Source organism: Gorilla gorilla, chromosome 19 (assembly GCF_029281585.2).
Source record: "Gorilla gorilla gorilla isolate KB3781 chromosome 19, NHGRI_mGorGor1-v2.1_pri, whole genome shotgun sequence".
NCBI lineage: Eukaryota > Metazoa > Chordata > Mammalia > Primates > Hominidae > Gorilla > Gorilla gorilla.
Window position 1 is genome coordinate 102,516,687 of NC_073243.2, and position 6,292 is coordinate 102,522,978.

Here is a 6,292-nt window from a genome sequence, read left to right on the forward strand (position 1 = left end):
TTCATAATGCTGTCCTAGACCCCATTGGTGGAAAATGCCAATTATCTGTTGCTATGTAATGAGCTACACCAAATCGTACAGCTTAAACTAACAGCAGCCATTTATTATCTCATGATTCTAAGGGTTGATGGGCTTAGCTGGGTGGTTCTTCTGTTCCTCCTAGTATCAGCTGGGGGTTGCAGTCAGCTGGAGGTTCCCTTGAGCTGGGGATGCCAGAGGTGGCTCAGCTCACTCACATGGCTGGCAGTTGGTGCTGGCTGTCAGGTGGGGCTGAGCTGGGCCTTTGGCTATGTTAGTTATTTTCCATGAGCCTTCTCCGTGCAACTCATTTGGACTTCTTCAGCAAGGCTGTTGGATTTTAAGAGGTTGAACTCCAAGAAGATTGAAGTAAAGCTGCAGCTTTCCTAAGGCCCAGACTCAAAGGTTACCATGTCACTTACACTGCCTTTTAGTGGCCAAGTCACAGTCCAGCCCAGACTTCAGGACAAGGAGAATAGACCCCATCTCTCAAAAAGAGAAGTAGCAAAGGATTTGTGATCATTTTTAACCCACCACAGGTCTTTACGTACTGTATGGTATAGGCATCATATTACCTTTGTGGAGTTAGATATGTCTCCAACCCCAAGGTGTTCAGGTAAGAGGGAGAAGACCTGGATGTCAGCATACTGTCTGCTTCTAGTTCAATCTGGTGCATGGAAATGTGGATGTATACTAACACCATGATAGAAATATTCAAATACTTTTCACAAAAGGATGTTGAAAAACTATATATCCCTTCTCACATTTTAGGTTAATATCCAAAATGTTTTATCACAAATTTAAATAATTACAGGGATATAAATTTTTTTTGTGTGGTTCAGACAATCTGTGCCAGATTAACTTTTTAAAAAAATTTTATTTTTATTATACTTTAAGTTTTAGGGTACATGTGCACAACATGCAGGTTTGTTATATATGTATACACATGCCATGTTGGTGTGCTGCACCCATTAACTCGTCATTTAGCATTAGGTATATCTCCTAATGCTATCCCTCCCCCTTCCCCCCACCCCACAACAGTCCCTGGTGTGTGATGTTCCCTTTCCTGTGTCCATGTGTTCTCATTGTTCAGTTCCCACCTATGAGAGAACATGCAGTATTTGGTTTTTTGTCCTTGTGATAGTTTGCTGAGAATGATGGTTTCCAGCTTCATCCACTTCCCTACAAAGGACATGAACTCATCGTTTTTTTATGGCTGCATAGTATTCCATGGTGTATATGTGCCACATTTTCTTAATCCAGTCTATCATTGTTGGACATTTGGGTTGGTTCCAAGTCTTTGCTATTGTGAATAGTGCCGCAATAAACATACGTGTGCATGTGTCTTTATAGCAGCATGATTTATAATCCTTTGGGTATATACCCAGTAATGGGATGGCTGGGTCAAATGGTATTTCTAGTTCTAGATCCCTGAGGAATCGCCACACTGACTTCCACAATGGTTGAACTAGTTTACAGTCCCACCAACAGTGTAAAAGTGTTCCTATTTCTCCACATCCTTTCCAGCATCTGTTGTTTCCTGACTTTTTAATGATTGCCATTCTAACTGGTGTGAGATGGTATCTCATTGTGGTTTTGATTTGCATTTCTCTGATAGCCAGTGATGATGAGCATTTTTTCATGTGTTTTTTGGCTGCATAAATGTCTTCTTTTGAGAAGTGTCTGTTCATATACTTCGTGCACTTTTTGATGGGGTTGTTTTTTTCTTGTAAATTTGTTTGAGTTCATTGTAGATTCTGGATATTAGCCCTTTGTCAGATGAGTAGGTTGCAAAAATTTTCTCCCATTCTGTAGGTTGCCTGTTCACTCTGATGGTAGTTTCTTTTGCTGTGCAGAAGCTCTTTAGTTTAATTAGATCCCATTTGTCAATTTTGGCTTTTGTTGCCATTGCTTTTGGTGTTTTAGACATGAAGTTGTTGCCCATGCCTATGTCCTGAATGGTATTGCCTAGGTTTTCTTCTAGAGTTTTTATGGTTTTAGGTCTAATATGTAAGTCTTTAAGGATATAAGTTTTAATGTCTTACGAACACTGGAAATTTTAAGTAAAACCTTTATATTTTCTTCTGTAAATATATCCAATAAAATCTAAATTCCAAAGTAATTTGATATCTACTATTCACTATTTTTAAACTACCTGAACAAACTCTTCTTTCATAGGAGAAGTTTTACAAAATTTGTTTCAGTCATTAAATCTGCATTTCCATTATACTTCTCTACAATATAAATATGAGTATGTATTCATATTTAATTTTCTAAAATATGTGATATTTTAAATACTCTGGTCTATATTTTGAATAATTGTGGATTTAGTTATCATTGCAATAATTACCATGGTACAATAAAACAAAAATAAAAATGTCTCACAAATTTTTATAATTATATGAAAGAACATAACATTTTATTGAAAAATGCATCCTTAGCAAGAGGGATTTTTTCTTCTATTTTCTTCCTTTTCCTTTTCATTCTTTTTTTCTTTTAGTTCATATGTCCCCATATAAATATTACTTATTGCTAAAGTGAAAAAAGATTTAACATCAATTCTATTCCTATTTCTCAGGTTTATAAGTTCAACTACTTAGAAAATTCATCCACATAATTAGATGGAAATAGAGTCAGATTGTTATAACAATGCCACTCAATTCTTTGAATACTTTCCAAACTATACTCCAGAAATCATACTACATTTTATCATCAAAAATTGCTTTTAACGATCTATCAGCTGACAATTCAATTGAGTTCTCCTTCATTTTGGTTGAAAATAAAATAGAACAAAACAAAGTTGAAAACCAATCTAACTTTATTACCAAGTCATTAGTATGGACTTCTTTCCCCGTTCCTCAAAGTGAGCCTTTCTGGGATGGGACCTCATGGGATGATCAAGGAGTGGTGAGATACTTTTGTTCAGCAAAGTGGCTTTTTCCGCTAAAGAGCTAAAGGGCTGATGGATTCCCCAGGTGAGCAGAAGGCACAAGAAGGAGTTGGGGAAGGGAGGTGAAGAGTATGGTCTCCAAAACTGTGAGCCACTGCTCCACGCCAGTAAAAGCAGCTCAGCGTTTACACTTTAGTACATAAGCACTGTGGGAGAATGGCTTCCCGGATGAGCAGTAAGAAGCCAGAGCATTTTGAGAAAAAGAATAAGCAGGTGGACATGTTACAGGGAAGAGGTGCTGAATCAGTTAATACGATGCATTTCCCTTTGGAAAGTTCTTAATGAATTGACATTAAAAATTATAGGTAGTTACATGGAATATTTTACACTGGCTGAAGAATGTAAAATGAGACTTCATGCCTGGCATCTAGTGGGAAATTAATGAGTATTTCTGAATGAGTAAATGAATAATGGGGGAGAATTAGAAATGACTTGGATTCTTTCTGGGGAGTAAGTCTCTGGGGTCATAGTATTAATAGTTTTATGGTATGTAAGCGAGGAGTGTGTGAGGTACATGTTGTTATGTTTGTCCTCAACCCAAAATCATGGGTGTGAAACTCTCCATATGAACCCAGTTTAAGTGAATATTAATTAGCAAGCATTACATAACAATGCTTTAAGAACTAGAATACAAATTGTTTGTACAGAAAGATGGAGCCAGAATGTTAATCATCCAGTGATGTATGTAAAAGTTACCCCTTGAATTTTGAAATAGAATTGACATAACATTGACATAAAAAGAAGTCCTGTGTTTTAAAATATACGAGCAAAAACTTATTATCTCACAAGGTGTTTGTGGCAGAGAAAGAGAACTATCCAACAAAAATGGTACTCTTTCTTCCATAATATAGAGATGGTTTTGGTAGGTGGTTTCCCAACTTAGGACAACATTTTCCACCTCAACTTTACATTTAAGTCTGGCCATATCCAATTATCTTCAATGTGATATGAGTGGGAGTGATATGTGTGTCACTTCTGAGCTGGGGTATTTAAGAAGCAGATATGCTTTTTTTTTTTTTTTTTTTTTTTTTACTGTCTTTTTGTCCTTCTGCTGGTTAGAGGAAGAAGACTTTGAGGGTCTACTATAGCACCCAGGGCATAGTGGAGCCACAAGATGGAAGGCTTTAGGATCTCTGAGTCACGAGTTAAAGGAAAACTGACTACTTTCCAGGAGTTTCTCACTGGACTGTTACATGATCCATGAACAACAACAACAAAAGCTGCATTATATTAAACAACCAAAGTGTTGGACTTATTTGTTACAGCAGCTAGCATTGTCCTAATAAAGCAGAAGTATAAGTTGAAAATATATAGAGAGCAGAAACCACTTAAATAAATTCATGTATGGTAGGTTTATATTTTATTTAAGGAAATATAAAGTATTTATATTTAAAGAAAGCTAAGGCATATGTGTGCCTAAATTTTTCCTATTGACTTTACGTAAATTCAAACATGCCTCTTTCACTATCAGGGCTCTACTCAAATATGCTAACTTTCTAAACACCTGCATTACAAATGGTTGACAGGCACATGTAAACTATGAATTCTAATACATTATGAATCATTCTTTGGAAAATATTGTCACTGCAGCATACACCAAACAAAGAAAAAGCAGCACGTCACATTATTAAAATGATTAAGAGGTAGCAGAAAAGCCAGAGCAATGGCTCTGAGTGAGATGAGGAACAGTTGTTCTGGCGGCGGCATCTGGTAATTGCATTTGAGTAGCTCTGCCTCTAGTGAGTGTGCTGGTGTCCATGATTGGCAGTGGAGAGACCTGACTGGCGGAGTCCACCACCCATCCGTCTTCATCCATCTCTCCTTCCCAAAGGCCAAGGTTATTGATGCCCCAACAAGAACACTGACAAGCTGTGTCAGACTTCTGTTTAGAGCCCACCGATTGTGGGAGGGCAACAGCTTTCCATGTAATTTATACAAATGACTTTGAATGTGTGAGCTTTAATGTTGATTTTTTAAAAAGGAATGTTGAGGCCTTAATATTTTTGTTTGGGGATAACAAGAGGAATGGAACAGAGAATAGCAATCTGTCTACCCCCTCTAAAACTAACTTATATAAAGCAGGAGAGAAATCAAATAACCTTTGAATCAGTTTTGGCTAGACATCCCATTCTAAATGTACAGATATTCAGGTAACAAAACCTCTGAACTTTGCTTCATCTTCAAAGAAATCTGTTTTGATTACTCCCTGAGAAAATCATATTCAGCACACAGTATAGTTACATAGAATGCAAGTAAGTCCTACTTGCCAGGATTTTCCTAAATTCAAAAGCACTACAAATTCTTTTGGCACGGTGATTACAGCCAAACAGTAGGGCAGGCCACATCATCATTTCAGTCTACGTTTCAGTCTAGACTACCCAAGCTAGTCTAGATGTTTTGTTTATATGCTGCCAACCCTTTGTTTTTCAAACTTCTTTTTCTTTTTTTTTTTTTTGAGACAGGGTCTCACTAGGTTGCTGTGGCTGGGGTGTGGTGTGCAATCTTAGCTCACTGTAACCTCAAACTCCTGGCCTCATGTGATCCTCCAGCCTCAGCCTCTCCAGTAGCTAGGACTACAGTTGTGCACAACCATGACCAGCTGATTTTTAATTTTTGTAGAGATGGGGTCTCATTATGTTACCCAAGCTAGTCTCAAGCTCTTGGCCTCAAGTGATCCTCCCACTTTGGTCTCTCAAAGTGCTGGGATGACAGGCATGAGCCACATCACCTGGCCTTCTCAGATCTTTTAAACTTTGACAAAGAAACCTTTGGCCATATTGACCTGATGCTTTCTAGGCACAACATTGCTTTACTCTTGTTGTGCAGGTACTCAACTATATAGGTAATTCCAGAATCTGTCAGTTTTCACTATATTTATTTTGCTACAGTTCCAAACAAACCTCAACCCTCAAATCTCTGGTTTATTTCTCATTCACATTTTACATTCCCTGTGGGTTGGCTTCATGAAACTTTATTCAGGATAAAAGCTGAAGGAGCAGCCCCTACTTGAGACATGTCCTGATCATGGCCAAAGGCAAGGAGCCTCAGAGGTGAGACAAACACACCAAAGTTTTTTTTTTTTTAGATGGAGTCTCACTCTGTAGCCCAGGCTGGAGTGCAGTGGCGTGATCTGGGCTCACTGGAGCCTCTGCCTCCCAGGTTCAAGCAATTCTCCTGCCTCAGCCTCTGATGTAGCTGGAAGTACAGGCATGCAGCCACACCCAGCTAATTTTTGTATATTTAGTAGAGACTTGTTTTCACCATATTGGCCACGATGGTCTTTATCTCCTGACCTCGTGATCCGCCCGCCTCAGCCTCCCTAAA